Below are 23,773 nucleotides of genomic sequence, written 5' to 3'. Positions count from 1 at the left end.
AATAACATAATCTTTTGTGGATCAGTAGGACTTTCAGGCCATCAATATCCATGCTATTGTGCTGTCGTTGCCTAGAACTGTATGGCTTCTACAGCTTCACATGCTGAATAAGCAATTGCCAATATTTAAAGATATCCTTTGCCTATTTGGAATCCCTTTGCTTGTTCTATTTTTTTTCTGAAAGGCACTGTCTGGCTCCTTTTTCCCAGCAGTTTTGATTTCTGTATTTCTACAAGAATCTCCTCTATGATTTCTGCAACGTTGCATACAACCCGACTGAATGGGAACCCAAGGTCTGCTGCCAGGGACTGCTGTGAACACAGGAGGGTGGAGGAAGACAAAACTCAAGCTCGGTCTTACATAATTCTGGCTGCTGGAAGAAATACCTACAGAGGGCTAAAATCAGAGGTGGTGTAAGAGGTAAGTCATAAGTACCTGTATCATAAACTAGTCTGAATTAAACGATCGAAACTAAAGATGGAACCATGTACATGAAAAGGGGAATACAGCAAATGATAGTACGAAATATATTCTTATTGCTTTTTGAGCTTCAGTTATCAGAAAATGTGTACCTCAGGCTGAACCTGACCCACCTGATATATACTGGGTGGTTACACTATGACTTCTGTCACTGCCTGTGACTGGTCTTGCACCGGCCAGGGGTCGAAAAAACAGGAAGGGAGAGTGGTAGTTTTTTAAATGTATATATTTGTATTTTTTAAAATTTCATAATATTCTTCATCAAAATCAAAAATTTAAAAATGATTAAAATAATTATATGGCGGTTATATGTACATATTTGTAAGTAATATGTATTTAATAATGCCTACAGTACTACACTTAGCTATTACTTCCTTGGCTTTCTTCCTTAAACTAAAGCCAACTTGGTGGTTTGTAACATTTTGGCAGCCAACAGGAAAGAGCAGAGAACATCCCATCACAGTACTGGCACCTACTGCCTATGCTGAAACCCTGTATGATTGCACTGTACTGGTTGCATTGTCCAGAAGGCCATCACAAGTTTCCTTTCTCAGTCTGTGGTCTCCAAACACTCCCAAGCCATGCTGGCAGGGAACAGTGACTTACAGGGAAATCAGAATGTTGTGCTACTGATGAATTTGGTCCTTTGTAAAAAGAGACTGGTACCCTTCTTTTCCTTCTCTCTCTCTCCAGCAGGAAATTCTTCTTTCTAATCCAATGATTCATACGAATCTCTTCATCTTTTTGTGTGAAGCTCTCAGTCCCACAATGAAGAACAAAAGCTAAATCCTACAGAACAACGTAAGGGAGATGCCAGTTATGATTAGGCTAAATTTAACACACTCTCCCGTGTATGTAAGTGTTTTATGTACATCATGCATGCAGCTAAAGGGGTAGATAGAAAAATAAGCTGGGAAATGGAAGAAAATGAAGTTCATAGCAAAGACTGTTTCCCCAAACAGAAAGACTGGGAATTCCTTCTTTCTTTTACTCTAAAAGAGTTTCCCTCCCAGCTCTATCTGACACCTTTCTGCTAACTCTCACTCTGCTTTTAGTTATCAGCTTGCTTTTGTTATCCTGTTCATAGGAAAAGAAAGCAAGCAGAAAAGACTGGAAAGCAGTGAGATGAGTATCTGTCAGTGTTTCATGAGAAGCATATCCTAGAGAGCAACAACAATCTAGATAAGGTTCAACTTTTCTTTGTGCTTGTTTTAAGGACAGTTTGGCAGCTCCATACTTCCTGTGTATACTTTGCAGTTTGTGCATAAACGTAAACTTCCTCCCCTGGGTATCATCCCACAAAGAAACAAATAATAATGGAAAAAAGTTTGAGGGAGATGCTTGTAAATTATAAAATCATATGCATCCATAGTGACATGTTTTGTATAAAGATTTTTGAAGTAGCCTTTTTACTCTCATGTGTAAGAAAGGCAAAATGCTTTTTTTTCATAACCAGTAACTATACAGATAGTTATGCTGGAATAGGGAGGGACAAACAAACCTAAAGATGACAGATCTGTACAGAAAGCTGTTAGTATGCCAGATCTTATTACAGAGCAGTGGGAGGCCTTGTACACTATGTACCAGCTCTATAGGGACCTCCATATTTAAAATGATGAAAAAAATGTGATTTGAAAAACCCCTCATGGGCAGCCTTCAAAGGCACAGACAGGTTCTGACTGGATTAACATTTATTGACTGTTTAAGCCTGCTTTTTTGCTTCAGGACAGAGATACACGAGTTTAATTGCAGAGGCTGTTCTGCCAACTGATCACTAGAGTGGCAACCAAAGCTTTACTAATCGGTCCTTCATTAAAGAAAAGTCTCTATTACAAAACAAATTAAGCATGCTCTGATCTCAACCCACAGGTCCAATGGCATTACAGCAAAGTTTAGGCTGCTAGAGCACTGAAAAACTTATTAAGGTTTAGCGCTGAGATAGCACTTTGGTATTGATTTTACAATACACAGGTATTATGATTTATGGAGTGCTGGTGTCACTCTAACAAGCTGAAGGACACACAATATCATCTCCAACATCATTAAAATTCAGAAGCCTCTAGAACTAGCTCATCAACCACCGTGCATTGTCACAGGCTATAGAGCTGTATTCCACTTGGAAAATACCTGAGTTTCCTGGACAGTTGTCTTCCGGAATAATTAAATTTTAAAAAAAACAACCAAAAAAACCCAACAACAACAAAAAACAACGCGGGGGGGGGGGGGGGGGGGAGGGGGGAGAGAATTCAAATTCTGCGTATGTTTTAAAACCCGTCCGGGAATGTGCAGCTCTGTAGTAGCAGGCGCTGTTCTTTACTATCGCCTGTTCGAACCGGGCTGCTCCGGCTTCTGCTGTCCGCTCTAAGGCACCGCAGAGCGCCAGGGCTGGCTTGGGCGATGTAAACCCGACGGGGACCGCTCGGTGACAGCCGGCCGCTGTTCTGCTTCGGTCTGTATCCCGAAAGCTTTATTTAGCCTAAGTTTGGGAGCGCACCGCATCCCAGCCCTCCCGCCCAGGCGGCCGCTCTCGCCCTTTTCACGGAAAAAGCCAAAACCCGGCAGTTCCGCATCACGTTCCCTTCCGCCCGATGTAAACAGAACCCGGCGCCGCCACCTCCAGCTGCTCACCACCCCCAGGCCGTCCCCGCCGGCCCGGCCGCGGCTGCAGCGGGAGCGGGCGGGCCCCGCGGCCCCTCGGCCCCTCAGCACCGGGCGTTCCGCGGAGCGCGGGCGCCCCCTGTCGGCAGCCGCGCGCCAGGGCTGGCCGTGCCGCGGGCGGGAGGTCCCGGGCGCGATTCCCGCCGGGCGCGGCTCCCGCCGGGAGCGGCCGGGCTGCCCCTCACACGGGTCCGCTGCGCCCGGGGCGCGCCCGCCGGCCCCTGCCCCCTGCGCTCCGCTCCTGAGCTCCTAGCGCCAGCCTCGTGTGCCGCAGCTGCTGGGGGAACGCAGAAAAGGCAGAACTCTGCCTTTCTTCTAGCGATCTCCAAGCGCAGGAAATTCTGCGCCTGCAATTTTGTAACTGGGATGACATTAGTACCTATAGCGTTGAGTGTGTCTGGGCTAGCTGAAGGACTTTGTCATGGCAAAATCCTGTTTTCGTGTGCCACCCTGCACTAAGTAGTCACAGTCTGTAATTATGTCGACAGGAATCCTCAAGCCCTGTTCTCTTATGTGCTGCTCTTCATACACCAATGGCATTTACACCGGCGCGACCAAATCGCTTAAAAAGGGGATGCAGGAACGACAGTACGAACCACCTGGCTATAAAACCCATTTGTTTTTAATGAGGCAGTGTAAGATGCCAGGTATCATATTATAAACATTTCCATTCTTTTACTCGGTGATCACTTGGTAGCTGTTACTTCCTACCTCAATTCATGAAAAGTGTTATATTGCTATTAGATTTACTATATGACTATAATCAAGTATAAAAACATACATTCTACCACCACTTTTGCGTGCAGCTCCCCTTATAAGCTGTGTGAATGTTTCGTGTGAAAACACTTCAAAGTCAGGCAGTTGGGTAGCTAAACTTATTAGAAAGCAGCCTTATCTGAGGAGTTCCAGTGTCCTAAATTGACAGAGCCTCAAGATGTGCCCCATGTTTCTATTTGGCATATACTTACCATTTTTTCCTCCCAAATTCTGGAATGTCTAAATATTTTTACCTCTAAGTATGCTTAAAAATGTCAATTAAAGTTCTAACATACTTCCTGAATTATTTTTCTGACTAACATTAAACTGGAGCTTATTGATCACTTTAATCTTAAATTATCCTTAAAACTCTTCAGATTTACATCTTACACCGATATAAGTTTTAGTTCAATCGGGAGAGTCTCTTGATCTCAAATTTCAGAAGTCTCATCAGCATAAACAAGATCAGGATCAGCCCATAATATGTGGGTAATAAATGTAAATGACTGAATGAAAACCCACACAAAAGTCTATATTATCATTTCTATGTGCTGAGAATTCAGTACCCTCCTTTTTTGGATCCCTTACAAATCTACTAAGACTCAAGCAGTTCTGCAAAGTGATACTCCAGTATGTACATCTGAGTAACAGCTAAAAGAATGAATTATTTTAAGCCTTCTTAAAATTATTATAATGTATATATCAAAGATTAGAGGGTTTTGACATTTGTGTAAATCTGTATTAAACAAAGACTTATTAGAGTGGTAGAAGTTGTTTATATTTTTGTTACTTATGTTTTTAAAAGCGTATTATTTCTAAGGAAGGAAAAAAAGGCTTTTCTTTCCAGTATAGCCAAGGATGCCTGATTGCAAAATTCAATCAGTCTGAAAATTAAAATTAGGAGGCTGGATCAGCATGAAAGCAATTGTGTTATAAGTCAGTGTTAAGATGTTATTGATAGAAAAGCTAATGCAATACATATTCTTCTGTCACACGTTTCTGGCCCAAAGCAATTTGCCAACCAGCAAACCACCTCAGCATAAACACTGGGGAGCCCCTGCTGGGTCCTGGAAATCCCACTTGTCTGCAAGTGCACAATATACAAGGCAAATCTCCATAAAGCTCAGTGCCACAGTTGAATACAAACACTCCTCAGGTCCTGCTGTGACTTGGCATACCCCGCTGGACAGCTGGAAACTGAGAGAAAAGGAGCTGCTGCCAATAACGGGTTACAGGGGATTGCCGGTGCAAAGTTTCCTGGAAGCAGGCAGCGACTGACATTATTATTTTGTTGGAGGATACTGATGTGATATATAAGATATATGCAATGATACACAGTTGCGTTTGATAAATATTTGATAGGATATACAGTAAAACAGCACCTTTTTGATATGATCCATGTGGTTTGGGTAGGAATTAAACACTGAGAAAAAAACCCCAAACTTGTCCCCACTTTATGTTTTACCCAACGTAATTCTGGATATCAGACATCGCCCTAAATGTCATTTTATTATGTGTATCAAAAAGACTTATTATGCTAAGGGTCATGAATGTGTATCTAACACCTTTGCAGCTGCAGTTTACTGTAGATAGTTCGCATACAGTCACTCTTTCATTTTTTTCTTGGAACCACTTGCAATGAATTGCTACCGGCGATCATTAAAAAAAGATTGCTCTTTTTATGTAGCTTGAATAGATGAAATGCTACTATCTGCATTCTGGTGTGAAGAATGCTTCAAAGACAATTCAAAGATATAAATGAAACAGCTAAACTAGGGATTGGCGTACATGATCATCATTAGTCTAACATAATATAATCTTTAATGTGAAGAAGCTACATTTTCTAACCCTGAATAAAAGTCCAGCATTCTCTATGTGTTATAATAAATTAATGCAATAAAACCAGGTACACTTATCCTGTAAAGAAGCTTATTAAGCAGACTGCTATGCTGCAAAATTCAGCATGCAGTAAACAATACTTTTTTTGTTAGAATAATGACTTACAGTTTATTCTTTTATACTGTGTAGCACTTGGGGACCACATCCATTTACCAAAATAATACCAAATTAGTACTGCAAATATTGAAATCAGACCTTTCAGACTAACCAGTGGCCTAATTTTCTCTTCAATCTGCTCTTAATCTCAATTCATCAATAACACTGCCTTATTATAGGACTTTGACAGTGAGCTGGAGCTTTTGATAAATTATACATCTCAAGCCAGATTTAAAATTTGAAGCTCAAGTGCTAATTATCTGTACAGGCCTAGTTAATAACGAGATTTCTTGTTAAGTATCTGATCACAGCATGGGCATCATTTGTCAAGAACCTCAAGTCTACCTTGGAGACTAGCTCTTCGAATTCTCCCTTGCCTACCATATGTAAAATTGGGATCTTTGTTTCTATAATAACCTTTTATTAGGAAGCTGACATAATGATTAAGTTCACTGTAGACACATACAATGAGTTAGACAATTACCCTTGCTGCTTTAAACTACTCAGGCTCCTAGCAAGACAAAATAATTAATATTGAATTTTAATTTGATGTGTTCCACATTTAAACCCCAATTTGCAAAGTACACCTGGAAGGCTGCCGCTGTTTCCTTGCAGTTTGTGCTGATGAAATAAAAGCTCCTGCAGTTTGAATGTAAAAGCACAGAAGGCATGATGCACCACAATCACTTCTCAGTGGAGCAAAGAATTTTCGAGCATTAATGGGAAAGGTAATTACCTAGGTCTAACTTTATAGCCTTTTCTCTAATGAAACTATAATCTCCCAGGCCTACATGGTTTAAGTATTTACATGATTTTAACGATTTCACTGCCATAACGGTTGTCACACATGGTAATTTAAAAACTCAGTGCCTTGAAACAAAGATGCTAATTATATTTCTATATTTTTATTATTGAAGTAAAGCTGGACTATGTGAAGCAACAGAACCATAATAAAAACAGCCATGCTCTGTGTTGCCTAAGTGGAAGGGGGTGGGGGACATATTTGTTCGCCAAAAAAAAGGCGCCTAAGAGCCTTCCCAACTGTACCTGTTAACTGTGCAGAGTAGGTTAGTTCCCCTGAGCTTTGGCTGTGGGGCAGAGCACACCCTTTGCTCTGAGGACCTTCAGTCTCTCAGACTTCAGGCAAAACTCCTACTGCGCAAACTTTCCTTATTAAAATACAAATGGTTCCCAACCATAACCACCAAAAGACATATCCCATCCAGACAGTACTGGCCTTGTAAGGAGGAGTCCTGGAGCCCTTCCCCTACACGAGCCCAGTGCTCCCATGCTAACACTATGCAGTCCTGATGGCAAGCACTTCCTCCCACATATAGATGAATTGAGCCTGAAACATGTGGGGAAATGGGCTTTTTGCCTGAAGGACTGGACAGTGCAGCTATTTGCAGGGTGTATCCTGCAATGTGGTTCCAATTTTTCAGAATGGTGCCTGGAGTGTCTGCTGGGGTGGGATGGGGCTCCCACCCAGCTCACATCATCTGCTGTTCCCAGCCTTTGCAGTCCCCTCTACGTCTCTCTCTAGCCTCTGCTCTTACTGTGCTGGGCGTCTTGGCTGTCGCCTCACCTCTGTGTCAGACGTGTAGGCTGGCAGGGGAGTAACAGCATTTGGAAAGTCGGCTTTCCCAATGATCTCAGCCCTGGGGTTGGGACCACTGCCTTTATTCAGCTCTAGCAAGGCTGGATGACTTCCTCCAGCCTTGGCTTTTGTCTGTGCTTGAGAACCTCACACCTTTAAACAAGCTGAAGTCATCGCTGCTGCAATTTCCAGGACAGTCTAATTTGATGCTCATTGTCATGGCACTGCTTTATTTTCCAAAACCTCACATCTCCTAGGTCTGGGCCTCAGGTGCAAAGTCTGGATCCATATCAAAATACAAACTTCCCAAAAAACAGGTGTGGAGATGCCTAATACAGATGCCTTCTGATTATTATTATTATTATTATTATTATTATTATTATTATTATCGGCTTGTGACACAACATGATACAAAGTGACACACTTAAACAGAAAAGTCAAAAGCTGCTTTGCTGGTAGGAAGGTGAGTCTCAACACCCATTTAGAGTGTCAGTGCGGAGCCAGAATTTCCATTTTGTAGAAAATTCAGATATTTCACTTTTTTTTCCAGTTCTTTAATGGAATGAGAAGACAAGAAAATAAAAAAAGATTTATCAAGATTATTTTTCTGGTTGATTGGAACTTACTGGTCTTCAAAATGAAGTCAAGACTGTAAGTAGTGTCTGTTGGCTTACAAATGTAAGTGAAAGATGCTGTAAGAAGATGTCTGGTAGAACAATCTCAGAGGGGTAAGCTCTGCAAACCCCTGGGGAGTATTGGGCCTGAAGGAGGAAACCATGGACAAAGAAACATGAACAATTTAAAGTGGTGACCAAACACTGATTTCTGCTTTAGCCTCTGTAACAACTGTGTTGTTGTAAGAAAGATTAGAAAAGACCCTTGGACGAAACTGTGTGGATCCTCTTAGCCAAAAAGGGGAACAAGTATCATTAGTTAACCTGGCAGTGACACAAGAAGCAAAGGAGCTGCCAGGCTGGGGAGGGACAAGAACATAGTGCTGGACTGTGGTTTTCTCTTTCTTTTTCTTAAGGAAAATCATCTTCTCTGCCTTAGCTCAAGGGTGACACTGCAGATGAGGAGGGAGATCATATGGCGTAACAATGTGTGATGACAGCAGGTAAAAGCTTCTTTTGACATGTTTCCAGCTCATAAACTGGGCTATATCATTCAGGGGAAAAGAATTAATAGTCTTCTCATCTCTTAACACTTTGAAGGAATACACCAGGATGCTGGATACTGAGGGAGAAGCCTTGTACCCCAGTTTTAAGGATATCAGCACTGGGAATATAAAATACTTTTCCGTTTCAACACTAGATGTTATAGAATTTCTTTTTTCACTTGAAAGCATAGATTTACAGAAACAGGCAGATGTTAGAAAGGATGAAATAAGAAGGTGCATTATTAAGATGGTAAAAATTGACAGATATATTTTTTAGCTACTCCAGTGTAGCCACTCGCTAGCAGTGTTGCCTAATTAGCCTCCACCTCTTACCCCAGGGAGGAGAAACTCTGAGAGCTGCTGCTTTCCTGCTCTTCCTCTTCAATGTGACAAACAAAAGCAGCCAATGCAGCTGCTCTGAGCCACTGGCTCCTTCAAAGTTGAGAACAGAGTGAACACCTTCTACTGCTTGCTTACTCCTAGCTTGCATATAATATAGTTTATATTTTATAATATGTGTAATTTTCTCCCTTGTCTCTGAAACATCTTGATTACCGTTGCTACTGAGTACTTTAAGGCATAGATCCACACCTTTTGAAGAGGCTTTGGAAGCCTTATGTTTTATGGTATGAGAAATATGAAAACTTCCAAGTAGATTCATGACCATTTCTTTCTAAAAGTTTTATAGAAAGAAGAAAATTATTATTTTACTAATAATGACTTTCTGAATGAGCTATTCAGATTAGGAAACTTCTAACAAAAATTTCTCATTAGTTTTAGAAAGAGGTCCTTTCAGGGTTCTCATGACAATTAAAAATTACTTTGCAGGACAGGTCTTGCTGGACTGACAGTCAAACCATTAATTTTTAGGTATGTAAAAATGATGTAATACTCAAGATATTAGATGTAAAATAACACTAGGATAAAGTTTAACTATATGAAAAAGCATTAGAATTTCAACACTTTGCAGCAATGTAGAAAATTTACAAATATTTACAAATGCACACAGGCAACACAAATTAGGCATCCCCTTTTTAATTTAGACATGCATTGGATTTTTTAGACACCATATTACCATGCACTAAAGCAGCCCAAATGGCTTATCAAAAACACTGCCAATGAAAAAACAGGTTTGTCACTTTGCTGATGGTCTTAGCAGATAAAGCAAAATTGCCACTATACATCATCCTTAAAAGAAAGACAATACCAAAGAGGAAGCTGCCAGAAGGTGCCATTTTCAGATGTCAAGATAAGGGATGGATGTCTGAATTAATGCAAGACTTGTTGCATGTTTTCTGTAACAGACAACCTGGTGCCCTGCTAAAGCAGACAGTGATGCTTGTGCTTGGATGCATTTCTAGGGTGTATAACTGAAGCAACCTAGAAGAAACTTAAGAAAACAAATACTAGTCATAGTATTCCTGGAGGCAACTGCTATGGGTTATTAATGGTCCTGTAAGCAATCCTTTCAAAGGTGTATGGAGAAACAATGTAGAGATTGAATCCTGGGGGTAACAATCCATTGGAAAAATCCATTAACCCAAAGGGTATAAATCGAGAAGCCACCTTTGGCCCTCCTGGGACAAGGCCTTCTAGGAAAGAATAACTGATGTCTGTGTTGTGAGCAGACTGTAGGTACTGTATGTCAGATACTGAGGGTGGGAATGTTGGTGCCATTAGGCAGAACAACAAGGTTAGCAGGCATTGCAAGGAGCAATGACAATATTGACAGTAATGTAAGAACTACAGTGATCCTAGGGATGGGTAAGTGTTTCCTTGGCAAAACAGGTGCCCACTAGGGCTGGCCGGGTTTCTGCACATCAGGAAGCACAGGTTTGGAGGGCTATTTTTTTGTATGAGGTATAATTCTGACAAGTGTCAAGATTACAAGGAGTGGTTGTCACCGAAGCTACCTCTGCTCTTGGAAGCAAGGAAAGGACCTCTGTGGAAGCAGCAATGCAGACTTAGGTTTACCTGGGCTTGCATGTAACATCTTTCTGAACCTTTCTGTATGTGGCTAGTGCTTGAGTTTGCTGGACTTAAGTGCATTGAACAAGACAATCTAAAACCTCAGCTGTGTTAAGGGTAGATTTGCACCTATTATGGAGTTCTGAAAATGGATGGAGATTAATCAATTTCATTTTGACAAGAAAATATGCTTCTCTGAGTGCCTGGAAATTAGAATTAATATTATTTTGGCCATGAACTTTTCAAGGAAGTTACTGTCCCACAATCTAAAGCTTCTTGAATGTGTCATTCTTAAACTGAAGAATCTGTCTGTACCACTTTCCTTTCCTATGTCTCTACCTTGCTATATTTTCAAGTTGTTGATCTTTCTTTTGCTATCAAAATTGCATTTCTGGCACAAACACAGCTGGTCCCCTTCACTGGAGTGTCCTAATGGCAGAGCTATAAGAACATGGAGTCTCACTAAGTTCTTCGTGTACCTCATCTTAGAGAGATGAAGGGTCCAGAGCAGAGGTATCTGTGAACAGGACATCTTGGTACCCTGGAGCTCAGAGCTGCTTCACTGCAGCACTGCAGACCCAGCAGGAACAGGACAGTCATGTGCTATAACTATAAAATCAGTCCTGTGACGCTCCTGCCAATGTTAAGGCTGTTATTTCTACAAAGCTGTGATATGTTTTTAAAAAGTGAAATCTAAAGAATTACCATCTCTTCACTGGCACAAGTGTAAATCCTGAAAACTCCTCTGGTACTGGGAGCTGTGACTGAGTTTGTCCCTACTGAGGGAGCTGAGAGCAGAGTTTAAATGTTAGGCATATTCCTTCACCTATAACCATGCTTGAGTTGGCTTCAAGAAAAGAGAGTTGTAGTGTTAAATATATTTAACTGCTAAATCTTTGAATTTTCACCGGTCATGTACAAAGCCAGAGTAATACCTGAATTACATTTCCACTGACTTACACTCTTCACAAATGAAAGCTAGTGAGATGACTTGCTAACTCATGCAGTAATTAGTCTTCAAGAGGGTAGAAGTACAGCATTAAATTGGAGCTCAGGTTACAGAGATGAAATCAAATGAACAAGTTCAGTATCTCTAACATCTTACTACTTATTCCACAAGCTGTCTAAGTACATCAAGAGATTTAATTAATTCTGAGATTCCCTGATCAGTTGCAGGAAAAAAAGACAAAACACAGAATATGGCAAAAGAGTTCTAATCAGACTGACCTGCTACGTGGCACCAGAATTATCAGTGTACCCTGTATACATGCTGCAGATGATATACTGTCTCTGCATCGGACTGTGCTGAGATTCAGACCTTCACCACAAGTTCCAGTACTCAGTAGGGCGGCTGGAAGAACCTGAGAAGACCTTAACTGATCAATTTGTCAAGTAAATTATGTTCATTGTGAAACTTCAAATATAAACCAAGTTTCTCACAAAATGCAAGACATTCCCAGCAAGTACAAGCTCTTCTGTGGATTAACAAAGATTTCTGTGTTTGCCACTCTCTTCCCCAGTATAAACCTTGTAAAAGCCAAGCCCTGCAGACAGCTGAGGCCTCTGTGGAGGAATGAGTGAAGCTTGAAACTGCCCCAGGAGGGAAGGGAGGATGGTCTCCCCACCACTTTATCTGACTAGACAGAAGGGTTTGCCCTGTCCCTAGCCAAGAGCTCAGCAGAGAGCAGTGTCACGCAGGGTCTGTGTCTGTCCTGCCCCGGGGGAAGCTGCCTGAGCATCATGGAAGCAGCAGGTCAGGCCTGGCTTGAGGAGCACCTTCAGGTTCTGGTTTAATTACCTGCTCTTTTGACTTCTGCAAAAGAATGGAAGCAATTTTTTGAGATGTGGCAGGTTCAGAGAGAAATCATGGTGTGCTGGGGAGTTTAAGTGGGGCATGGCTTATTTAATTCTCTTTCCTCCGCATAGCAGCTGGGCTTTGTATTCCAACTAATTTAGGTAGGAAGCTTTCTTTTATTTCATTGACTTGCAGCATGAATATCACCAACCGTAGCTGATAGCAGTGACCACTGCCAGAAATTCACCAATGCTTTTACGTTTGTAGATTCACAGTACTCCTTATTATGCCTGTAAAACACATAGCTATTTATTCTAGAACAGGAACTACTTAAAGCTCAACTATGTTAAAAAAACAAAAGTGAAAAAAACTAATCTTGCCTCCATCTCTCTGACAGGTGTTGTCACTGGGGAAGGACCAACTTCAGAGCCTGTGACAGTGTTTTCTTATGAGCTATTGGCACATTAGAGACCTACACGTTCACCTGAGGAGGAGCACACCTGTTCAGTCAGCCCATGTGCATGATAACATATGATAATCGTGCATCAGTGCTTCCGGGGACTCTGCCATTGCACCCAGACTGCCGAGAGATCATCCCATCTGTAATGCCAGTGCAAGGTCCTACACACACAATAATGTTGCAGCTTGTTTGGTACTATTTTCACATGCTTGTTTTGTAAGGAGAAGCTGACAAGGTCATAATCTAAATTCTCAATGGTCTTTTGATTTCAGAAGAAATTTTTAGCAATCTACAGGAGCCTAGAATTTGGTCAGCTTTCTACATCATGTTGGTTTAAGGACTATGCAGAATAATGTTTTTTCTTTAGAGGCTGATAAGTTCAGTCTTCTGCAGAAGCTGTTGACTACCATTAGTAGTGGGTTCATTTGTTCTCTGCTGGACACTGTCAGCCAGCAGGGGTTTAGGCTGTTGTGCAGCTCCCAGCTCAATTATTTCTCAGGGCTCTTTGTTTAATATAATGGGGTCAAATTCAGACTGTAGGTGGCTGATGATTTCTGGTCCAATTTACAATAGCCTGTCTGCAAGCCCACCTTGAATCCAGTTAATCTCTTTTGTAAAATGAAGTGAAAATTCTGCGAAGTGTTCAGTGTTTTGGTCCGATATTTAATTTTTATAATGTGAGCTGTTTAGCAATTTTTCCTGTTCAGAGTGGTTCTGACATGTTTGTACAGCTGTGCTGATAGAGGGATTATATTTATTTCCCATATTGTAATGCACTGCAATGGGAAGTTTTACTGCTGAAAGATGAAGAAATGGGAACAGGTTGAATACTACCAATATCTACCATTAACTGTTTTGTAAACCTCAAGTTTACAATTAATCCGATGCTCCTGATCACTGTTAAGAGTGTAATTTGATCTTAAGGAGGCCACAGTACTCTGGTTTGTTAGAATATAGGCATTGTACCTGACCAGTTGGCTTTTTGGAAAAGTTATTAAATTGCCACCTTGGCTGACTCACAAACACTGAAAAGGACTGTGAGTCTTAACTGCTTCAGCTCAGCCCAAATCTTTAAGGCTGGAACATTACAGCAGGGAATAGGTGTGATACTTACCCCAGGGATGAGGCAGAAAGCTCTGGGAATTCAAGGATCTTTGCAGAATAAACTGCTCCATTTATTTCTGTGTTTTATGGAAGGGCTGAAACAAAAGGTCTCAATCTCACACTGTCTAAACAGAGCAGCAATGAGACTACTTATCATCTTCTGGATTCAGGCTCTAATCCAGACTGTAACTCAGTGCACAGAGATACAGAGAACACTTGACATTTCATGATTTTTGAAATGAGGCAAACAGATAAGACCTTCGGAAAGCTTTAGCAACGGTGATCCAGAGTGCAGGCTATGCTCCTGTATCAGGCTATTTTTACTAGGAGGTACAGGGTTTAAGCTGGACCTCCTAGTAGTCTGTTACAAATCTTTGTTTTGCTGAAACAACAACATCTAACTGCAGAGACAATTTATGGCAGATTTTGTGTATAGACCTAGTGATGGACATAACCACCTGCTTGTAAAGGCAGGGTAGGAAGGCTTTGCAGTTTTATGGCGTATAGTACCTTTTCCTCTTAAACAAGTATCCTTTCTATAGCAGTCACAGTACCACAGCAGCATTTTTGTTTAATCTGAACTAGGTGTCATATTTACTCCCTCTATTGCATTCACTTCAATCCATGCATGTTTATTTCTTTGATACATACACAGATCTGAGCACTTGCTATTCCTTGTAGGGCAGGAGAAAGAGGCTGATATTTTGCTTATATTGCAGTTATCTGGTTTTACTCATTTACAAATAGAAAGGCTTAATTTTTACAGTTGTATCAAGAACTCTGCAGCTTAGAGATGCTTTCCAAATGTAACAAAACAGTTACCAGAGTAAGTGACTTAAAATGTAAACTAAGGTAAGTATAGGATTCTAAATATATTTGACTTTTTGATAAAATAAAGTAAGGTCTCTTTGCTGATTCCACAGTTGGTGGAAAAAGGTAGAAAACCGATTCCCCTTTATTTTCCTTTGTAGGTAAAAACATGAACGTTGATTCTTTGCCCATGAGATAAAACTTCTTTGTGGCAGTAAAGGATGCAGCTTGCAAACAGGAAAGCAGGTAAGTAGGAAAAAAACCACAAAGCTTACTTATTCAGGAGGAAAACTAAAACAGATATTTTATCTTTGAAAGTTATCTCTCTATTGAGTAAATAAGATGTCAAAACTAACTGTAGCCCTGGCTCAGCTTCTTCCTTAGGAACATTGAATAAAAAGTTTGAAACTCATTAAAACCTATAAGGACATAAGCAGAGGGCAGTAACCTTTAAAAGGCACTGAAGAAATTTCTAGATGACTCTAGATTTAATATTTCTATTTTACGTGTCTTCATTTCATATCTTAATTATTATTCTTTATTTCCACTTCTACTTTGAGCATTTTTATTGGAGTTAAGTTCTGAAAACTTTCAGAATTTTGAAGACAGAATAAATATTTCCTGTCTTTTTTTTTTCCCCTAGATGAGCACGCTTTTGTTGCCCTTTTACTTTCCTTCAGTTCTAGTTGTTAATGTATAAGAAATAGAATACGGTCTTATGAAAAGTTGAGAACCCTGAAGGTAAAAAGCCTGAAAAGTAGAATGTGGCACTGTGAGTAAAAGTTGTTGAAGCACCAGTTCAGCTAAGGTTTTGGTGAAGTGTCCCAGAAATGTCAATAAAGCACCGGCAAAAGAATCCGATGAGCAAGAAACTGCCCTAACAGTAGATATTTATCTGCGCTGAAAGAGAAAGTTCTTGGAAAGAGGGTATTGGTTCAAAGGCTGATCAAATATAAAGGGCTGAAAAAATGTTATTATGACTACCTTGACACAAAATAGGTGTGTTAATGAACACTGCAGATGATGCAAATTTTGAAGGCACTGATGGTTTGGAACGTGTCTGGAGTATCATAAGGTCAGAACTTAGGGGGAAAAAAGTTTGAACTAAAACTAAATGCAATGTTCAAAAGAACTCTAGCTGTAATCTGGAATTTCATCAGAAACATCAGATGAAGTGAAAGTACCCTTTAATCAGTCAACCTGTACAAGTTCAAGCCACCAATGCAACACATGTAGTAAAGATGTAAGAGTTCAGGGCTCCCTCTGTGTTTTTGCATGTTGTTGTATTTCAGAACATGGGTGTGCTCCAGGTATGCAAGGTTTGTCTAGCCTACTAATAATAAAGCTGACAAGGATATATGATTCTGGCTTTGCATATAACCTAAAAGAAAAAAAAAAAAAAAAAAAAACAGAGAGAAAGAAGATTCTATTTAAAAATTTATGCCAAATAGAAAAAGACTAATTTCAGGCCAGTTTAAAATTTAAATGGAAAATGAGAGAAGGTCCATCCAGCTCACCAGAAACCTGAGTTTTAAGGAAAGCAGAATGTGTGGAATGTGATTGTTATGGTGGATCCCTTACAATGACATGATTATTTATGGCTTCTAAGCCCTCTGAGCAATGTTTTCTTCATTTGATAGTTTGGCTAAATTGCAGTAGCACCTTTGGGTGCATCTTCAGCTCCTCTCAGAAATCAAAACTGACCATTAAACTAACATTAAACAGTGTCCAGAAAAGATTATCAAAACTCTTTCATCTGCACGTTGTGTTGTTAACTTTCTGGAGACTCACAGTCTTGCAAATGCAGTTCTCAATATTTTAAGATATAACTTTTACCTTTTGAATCATCTATTTGTATATCTCTGTGGAGAAAAGAGGGTTTTCCTGAGTTCTAGACCTCAGTGTACTTTTCATGGATGTTCAGGCAAACTAACTGCAAGCATGACGTGGTTGAGGAAGAGAGTGCATGAGCACAGTGGAAGGGATGAGGTGTCACTGTTTTGCTGCTTTATCGATAGATACCCATAAGCTGCTGGACCCCTCCTGCCTGCAGCTCTTCCTGGCAGGCACCCAAGAATGGCATGCTGTGGTTGTACACCGTGGTTGTCAGACTCAAGGGAAGAAGGCATTCCCCTGAGATTTCACACGTTTTCCATCAGTTTAGTTCTAACTGATTTTCAAGTGGCAACGCCAAACAGCCAGTGCTGCTCTTGATTCTCCAGGGTGACTAGGGAGACAGTAGCTGCCTTCAGCTCAGTAAAACCTTCATGCCACATAACTGCTGGGCATCCCCTTAGAGAAATATGCTTGGAAAGATGATATATCAACTTTTTTTTTTTTGTCATTGTCAGCCACCTTTGAAGCATTTTCTATGTGTGAGTCACCCTTTAGGCACCAGGTGGAGATAAAATTCCCAACTGTCAGAAAGTCAGAAAAACTGCTGGACCTTTTGGTACAAAAGATCATCCTCTTAAGGATACTTAATGGCTGGGTAGCAGTCTCCTGTGTGAATGTATCCAAGGAATTATAGCTTAAAATTGTATTAATCACTCCTAATAGAGATGGGCTCTTACCCCTGCTGTGTCCCTCACTGCTCCCAGATGAGAACTATCCCAACAACTTGGGATTAGCAAAAACAAACACTTGTTATACTATTATCTTCATAACTTTATTAACATCTTTGATTATAGAACAGATGGATGAATGTTAATCATTATATAATGGCAGATTAAATAGCTTGCACTGTATCAATCATATTTAAGTCTTTGCTTAACAAAGCAATAATTTAAGTTGGGTCATGGGTAGAGTTTGAACGCCAGGCCCTCAGATTAGCTGCTGGCTTCCTCCATTAAAAGAGTAAACCCATTAGCTGCTTGCAGTTGTACACTTACATCTGTGTACACTGGCCATTAAAATATGTGACTCATGCTGTGCTGGTGGATTACACATTGAATTTTGAGATTAAGAATTCCTAGGTTCCTTTTGTGCCTCTCAGAAGGCACAAAAACTCCTTTCAGAAGGAGTTTTGCCCCCTGAAAAGAGTAGGCAATGAGAAATGGGTCAGCTAGTGATAGCGTTGTTATATTTTTACATAAAACTGGTATAAGTGTTCAGGTATCAAAAGACTTCATAAAAATGTCTGGTTTGGTTACCATTGGTTCAGAGATACTTAAGAGCCAAATGAGCGTATTTGGTGTATGGACTTCGAGATCCAGACAAAAAGAGTTATTGAATTCCTATCCTGTCATTATGAGCAGAGTATAACTATGAGACTACAGTAAAAATTGCAGGGATTGCTTGCAGTATACTTTTTATCATCCGTTGCAGGTTAACTGGTTCACTGTAAACAAAAGTTCTTAGCGGATGTTTTTCCCTCTATGCTGTTTTTTGCTGTGCTACTTAAACCTTAGGTAACCTTAGACACTCTTCGTGACCTCCCCCAGAGTCAGCACTGGTTTGCACTGACTCAGAATCCTGAGTGCAGCTTATTAAAGTCCTTTATCTGCTGCTGTACCAGAAACAGCATGTCAAACTTTACTGAAGGTGACAAATCATGCCACTGACTGGAGGTAAGTTGTGTAATTCTCTGAACATTGAATGAAAGAACCAGTGGAGAGAGGCTTAACAAATCTAATGTGAATAAGAGGTCTTCAGTCTTAACTGTAAATTTGAATGCAGTGTGATTACAATGCCAGTCTTCAGAAAGCTTGGGTTTTATGGCTGTGTGCAGAGAACTGACTTGCTCATTTTGGTAAATAAACACACAATGTGTGACTGCTGCTTGACACTGTTAATGCAGAGCTGCACTTCCAAAGCTGAAGGCAAAATGTGGTAAATTAAAGATCAGCCACTAACTCAGAGTTTGAGAATATCACCTCTGAAAGCTAAAAGCTCAAGAACACACTTGGTGGGAACAGAAACTACTAATTCCTCATAAAAAACCCACTTCCTGTGGCATCATTTGGTTTCCTTGGGGGGGATCTAAAAGCAGGTCGAACTCTAGTTAACTTTGGAAAGCTCACAGTAAAAGGTACAATTGCATAGGAGCTCCATAGCTGTATATTAAGCCCTATAATTCTGCAAACTTTGCAAGTTTGCCCATCAGTCTTCCTCAAAACTTTACATACATACTTAAGATTAAAATTTTATTTGGAGATGTCATTTCACTTTACTGCGAATCAGTACATCAGCTCTTCTATAAGTGCACTCAGTTACTCCCTGAAGAGAGAGAAACTTAGGAGTGGTATATATATTTCCTGCTCATTACACTGTAAAAACCCATGGAGAACAGATACATTGATTAGCACAAGTCAGAAGTGCATCTTTGCCTTGATCAATACATTTGTGTGTTGTGGGCTGGCTAATGGCAAGTGTCAGAGTGCCCACCTGTTTGGAATAATTGCAGGATACAAGCATTAGCCTATTGAAAGAATGCATTTATTGGGCACAAAGAAAAATTTATGATCTTCAACTATACAGCCTGTGCAATAACAGTGACTGCCAAGTAGAGAAAAGATAGTTCAGCTATATTAAAATAGCAGGTAAATCTGGAGTCTGGGGTTTGCTCCAGGTATTTAAAGACCTGAGCAGAGCATAATGAAGGAACAGATGTACCACTTCAAGCCAGTCTGGTACATGAGTAGCCTCAGAGGAGCACTGGAACACAAAACGAGAAAAGATACAACTCTGATCAAAAAAACGTATATCCAAAGGCTCAGAAAATACAGATGCCTGCTTACAGAGCTCCTCTGTATGGATCCTTCAAATTTGGATATAGATATGCTGTAACTGTAATTCATGTCACTCCCTCATGGGAGGGTACTTTTTTATGCTCTTATAAATTATTTTATGTCTTAAAATAGATTTTACAGGTGAACTGAAACACTGTGGTGCTTTTAAGTCCTTTGATACTTCTGAAGGGCCATGTTTTCATTTTAAACTCACAAAATGAAGGAGGAGCTCTCTTTTTTTTTTTTTTTTTTTTGTTAATCCTATAAACCAGGAGATACAAAGTTCTCACTGGAGATTAAGTTAGGTTGCCTTTTTGGAATGCAGGAATTAAATGTTTCCCAGGAAAGCATCGAACCACAACAGTAAGGTTATTCAAAGATGAGCTGCTTTCAGTATTTTCTGCTGCTACTCCATACAGCACATTACACAGCAGGAGATAACTATTGTCTGCTGGCTCCACATCTCACTTGGCATTCTAATTTTGGGTACTCCAAAGCACAAAGAGGCATGGCTTTCCCAGCAGAATAGAGGAGACTCACAGCAGCTGAGCTGCCAAGAGCCCTGGACCAGCCCAGCCCGCTTGCCCTTCTTGGAGGGTACAAGAGATGGCCGAACACATCCTGGTGTACAAAGATGGAAAGTGAGGAACTTCCAACAAGAGGCCACATGTGTTGGACTGAGCTACCCTAGATATTTCATATGGTTCTAGGGATGAGGCCTGAAACACCACAGCTGCCAAAGCTGAATCATTATGCCCAGGGAAACATGAATTGGAGGAAACAATCACCTGAGGAAAGCACATGGTCAAGTGCTGGTACCCTGAGTGGGTGTCCTGACTTTCCTCAAAATAGCCTGATACAGAAATGAAGAGTTATTTGATCTGAAACTAACTAAATTTGTGTTGCAAGAGGATCTCTTTCCATATTGGAGCAGATAAACCTTTATATTTTCCCAGTTTGTTTAATACAAAGTGTTTCCAGTGCCCTTTCTCAGAGGCCATAGCCCTGTGGCCTTCTCCTGCCCCAGTCAGCTAGATCACCTTATCAGGTCAGAGCTGGAAGACTGGGGCTTGCACATCAATCTGGTTTTAGTGTGATTAGGACTCAGGACCTGTACCAAGTGGCAAACATGGCTGTTTGAGATTGTTCTCTGAAACCAGATGCATTGAGATTTTGTACAATCCACAAAGGTACAGGAAAATAAGATGGATTTTAAACAGTGGTTAAAGGGGAACACTGAATTAACAAAGCAGCAAATGACTCCCTCATCCTGTAGTTTTGTTTTTCACATGAGAAATCCTCTAAATACTGGTGTTAATTTAGCTCTGTTTTCACAAACTCTAGGCTGATGCATTCATTCTTCAGCAAAAGCCATCCCCTGAGTGCTGTGGCAAGTGTCCATGCTAACTGGAAAGAACCCTTTGGGACTTGCTCTCAGTACACCTGTCTTTCTCAGTTTGGAGAGCTCCAGATTTTGAGGCAGGCTTTAACTAAGTGTAAAAATGTTTCAGGAAGGTGGCAATGAGTAGCACAGAGAAACTACATTCTGGACTTGGCTGCTGAGTTAGATGACCCTCTGATACGTGTTGAAAGGATTTCTTGTGCATCCAAGAGGAGCAGCATAGGGTAAGACACCAGTGACGTGGGTTGTGGGAGAACATTTCAGATCCACTGATTTGTTTGTGAAATTTCTCTGGTGAAATATTCTGCTTTTGTCTTCTGGCTGTCCACAGTAGCACATCTCATACAGAAATAGTGTGCAATTGTTCATGTGAAGTTCAGTGCTTTGTTTGGATGCTCTGCTTTGCAGTAACGAATACAGTTTCAGGTGGGAACTGTGCTGACCAGGTGGATGGAGAATTTGTCATGTGTCTGCTGTATCTCAGCAGTTGTCACAAACTTGCTAAAACCACATTTTATTGGTGTCCCTGTGTGATGCCTGCCCAGGGAGAAGGCAGTCCAGGCATACAACTCTGCAGCCTGAGGGGAGAAAGGGTACTTGCAACCTCTCAAAAATGCTCAGGAAGGTGTTTCCTGCTTGATGTGCAGTGGGCATAGAAAAGCCTGTTGCACACAATGTAACTCCTTGTAGGAGTGTATGCTTCTCCTGTTTAGAGAGTTTGTCTGCAGTACTCAGCTGCTCATATATGTCTAGACTTACTATATGAAATTGGAAGTTCACATTGCACTGTAAATGTGACCCTTTTCCAGCCTGTAACATGTAATAGAGCCGTTTTACTACATTTCATTACATTTTCTTACATACCTTTTATAACCCCCCCAAATTTCCCTGGATGGATGATTCCCAAGAAACAAGAAAACTTCTCAGCATGGCTTTTAATTCTCTTCACCATGTGAATCCATGCCAGCCTGCTTGGCATTAACCTCCTGAGCTAGGTAAGGAAACATTGCCATAGGGATTTTGTAGAGTTATAACTTCTTACTGATAATTTATTCATATTCAAATACCTTTGGGACATGTCCTATGTAACAGAATAACATTACCTTACCTAATTTTTACACAAAACTCCAATCCCACTGGATGGATGTTTTCCAAGATCTGGGACAAGTGCTTAGTGAAGAAATTACTGTCATAAGGATTTTTCGGAGTTACAGCTTGGTGTTGTTATCATATTCACTTTGGAAATTGCCTTTATACCACATAGGCAGATAGGCAAGCTGAAAAAGGGAGATTAAGTCTCAATTAATTTTGGATGCTTCTTAAACATTCTGCTTTGGAAATGCAAGTCTTTGGAAAGATTGAGACTGTGTTTAAAGAACTGCTTGAGCATCAGTTGTTTAAGCTGCATGATAGCTCTGAAGCACGGGTTCATAAGCTTTGTTTTTATCAATTTATACATGAAGATTACAAAGAAAATTACTTACTGAGAGGAGTACATAGCGAAAAAAACCCAAAACCAACCTCAATTTTAAACTTGGGGCTTCTTCTTCTTGGCATATCCTACCCTTCTTTTTTATGGATCATTTCCCCAAATGCATGTATGTTTAATATATTTGAAATAAGCATGGTTGCCAGACTGGGGTGGGGGGAAAACAAAAAAGAAATTATGATCAGCAGTTAGTGTTTTCTTGTGGAAAATTTTTTCTTCAATCAGTTGTTCAACACTTGCCCTGTTGCTGAGATAACCATCAAACTGAGATGGAATGAGCCATAGGCAACTGTCTTAATTGTGAGACCATTCTCCCCAACACATGTTTAGAAAATTGTATTCAGACTTTGCAGTGAATGAGAGATCTCTGAGTGTTTTCTACCATGCAGTGCTGCAGAGATGCCTTAGAGTACAAATACATACATAAGTACAAGTTTAAATTTCTTCATTTTAAGATGATTTCAAACAATGTTTCATAGCTCTTCTCTGCAATGATATTCTCCAAAATATTCTGGGTGGAAGCTGGAGGAAAATAAAAGTAGATGATGAAGTTGACTCATTAATAAGGTCTTAAAAGTTAAATCCTTTTTTTGAAAACATTCATCCCCATTCCTGTCTCATCTCCTAACTTTCTTTCCACCTCCCGTTCCTTGGCTGGAACACTTGGCTGTTTCCACCCTTTACAGCCAAGATTAACAAGCAATCATGTCTGACAAGTGGTGAATAGAGGATCCCACCTTAAATTCTAGCACACAGGCAAGTGGCTCTGAGGGAACCAGTCACCCCAAAAAGCACCAGCCTGTAGAGCAGCTGGGTCAGACACTGGTGATAATAAGCACCCAGAGGAGCTGCAAGAGAGTGGTGACTCCAGAACCTATAAATACAGATCCTTTTTAGTCCAGTCACACGACCTTGCTGGAAGAGCTTGGTTCTGTCCTCAGGACAACTGTGTGCCAAGAGGATGATGACATTCATTGGGAAAACCTATTTTTTCAGGTCAAGATCCCTTTTTGGTCTGCATCCTATTTTATTTTTGTTTTACCTAAACAAAGGCCTTCTCAGTCTGACTATTGAAGTCCACGGTGAACTGTTTAGCAAATAGATGATAGTGAATGTTCTCCAGGATAACCTTGGTCAGGGATGCCAGTTACCAGTGCTGCTCATCTGAATGGGTTTTCAGGTTGGTGCTAGCTTTTGCTGGACATTTGCTTCACTGCCGTATTCCAGACTTACACTTCATGCAGTGGTACAGCTCTCAGTTGCACTACTGTTTCCATTTCTCCTCAGCATGAGGGAAACAACTCGAATCCTGGCTTGCAATCTGTCTCACTAATGCTTAAGCTGGTGCTCATAGCCCTAAGGGCTTGTAG

General features: G+C 40.6%; 1 long non-coding RNA gene across 2 annotated transcripts in view; it reads left to right on the top strand.

The window, feature by feature from the left end:
• The first annotated feature begins 296 nt into the window (after nt 1-296).
• Nucleotides 297-23,773, top strand: part of LOC109145672 — a 43,983-nt gene continuing 20,506 nt past the window's right edge. Inside the window, exons 1-3 of one of the 2 annotated variants that reach the window (XR_002047228.3) lie at nt 297-420; nt 12,806-13,026; nt 14,944-15,028. This is a non-coding gene — a long non-coding RNA (uncharacterized LOC109145672). Of the gene's footprint in view, nt 421-8,537; nt 8,604-12,805; nt 13,027-14,943; nt 15,029-23,773 lie in introns of those variants that run through there. The other variant, XR_005602408.1, reaches the window with a different exon arrangement.

Source organism: Corvus cornix, chromosome 7, assembly GCF_000738735.6.
Source record: "Corvus cornix cornix isolate S_Up_H32 chromosome 7, ASM73873v5, whole genome shotgun sequence".
Lineage (NCBI taxonomy): Eukaryota > Metazoa > Chordata > Aves > Passeriformes > Corvidae > Corvus > Corvus cornix.
The sequence above is the reverse complement of the archived record's forward strand: the minus strand, read 5'-3'. Positions and strand labels throughout refer to the sequence as shown.